Source organism: Galeopterus variegatus, unplaced genomic scaffold, assembly GCF_000696425.1.
Source record: "Galeopterus variegatus unplaced genomic scaffold, G_variegatus-3.0.2 Scaffold2504, whole genome shotgun sequence".
NCBI classification, from domain to species: Eukaryota; Metazoa; Chordata; class Mammalia; order Dermoptera; family Cynocephalidae; genus Galeopterus; species Galeopterus variegatus.
The window spans coordinates 81405-82425 of NW_007728615.1; the positions used below are offsets into that span (position 1 = coordinate 81405).

Genomic DNA, 1021 nt, shown 5'->3' on the forward strand with positions numbered 1-1021 from the left:
AGCAGGAAGGTAGGCAGGTGGCCTCCCCAGGGCAGGGTCCTGGCTAGTGGTGTGGGCAGCAAGAAAGGAGGGTAGCCTTGTGCTCTCCTCTAGGGAGTAGGGGACTGGAATTGGAACATGTGTTGGGTTGTATGTTTTCTGAAGCTTCAGTTACAATTCGTAAACAATAAAAAGGTCTCCGAAGATCTTGGTGGGTCAGTTACTGTACTTCACTCTCCCGGCTGCGAACCTGACAGGCCCAGGTTTTTTTTCTTGGTCTTGGAGTACTAGCCCCAAGTGTAGTCTGAGGGCCACTGTGTCCGCAGACGAGGAGGAAGCCACGGGGCAGGTGGAGAGACCCTGAGCCGGATCAGAGGGCCTGGGTTTATGGTTTGTCTAACTGGCTCTCAAATATTGGCAAATCAAACCTCTCAGGCTCCTTTCCCACAAATACAAATACAGGGTGAGACTCAGTGACCTTCCTGCTCTTAAAATTAGGAATGTAGAGTTCTAAACGCTCGAAAGAAAAGGCGAGAAGAGTATCCCCCAGGCGAGGTGCACAGATGAGGAAGAGCGTGGCAGGTTGGGGGCAGGGTTTGCCCAGTTGGCCCCATGGCCCTGGGCTCGCTGAGAGCATGGCTGGTGGGGTTGGGCACGAGGGGGCTCCTCCGTGGCCCCAGCCCACTGACACCAGCTTCACGGGGGGAAGACATGCCCGCCTGGGTCTAAAGTCTCCCTCCCAGCTTCTAACAACAGTGCTCTCCACGTGGGGCCATTGGAATTTGTGTGATCTCTGGCTGGCACCTGGGACATGGCTATACATGTCCTCTTTGTTCCTGCCAAGCTGTTACCTGAAAAATACCTGTGGGTTTCTGCCTCTGCCTTCACTGCATCCCCGTCCGCCTCACTGAATTCCACACCTGCTGCAGACTTTCTGGCTCACTGTGATTGATTTCTGCCCAGTTTGGAGCCACTCACTTGACAATCAAATTCTTTTCTCAAGAGGTGGTTGGTGTGAAAGCCTTATCTTCCCAGCAAGTTT

At 53.6% G+C, this 1021-nt stretch overlaps 1 protein-coding gene across 1 annotated transcript in view; it reads left to right on the forward strand.

Annotated features, from left to right (window-relative positions):
• PSMD3 (proteasome (prosome, macropain) 26S subunit, non-ATPase, 3) overlaps nt 1–185 on the forward strand; it is a 16472-nt gene extending 16287 nt beyond the window's left edge. The window contains exon 13 of the transcript XR_551169.1: nt 10–185. The gene's annotated coding sequence lies outside the window, so the exon portion shown is untranslated. The remainder of the gene's footprint in view (nt 1–9) is intronic.
• The last annotated feature ends 836 nt before the right edge of the window (nt 186–1021 follow it).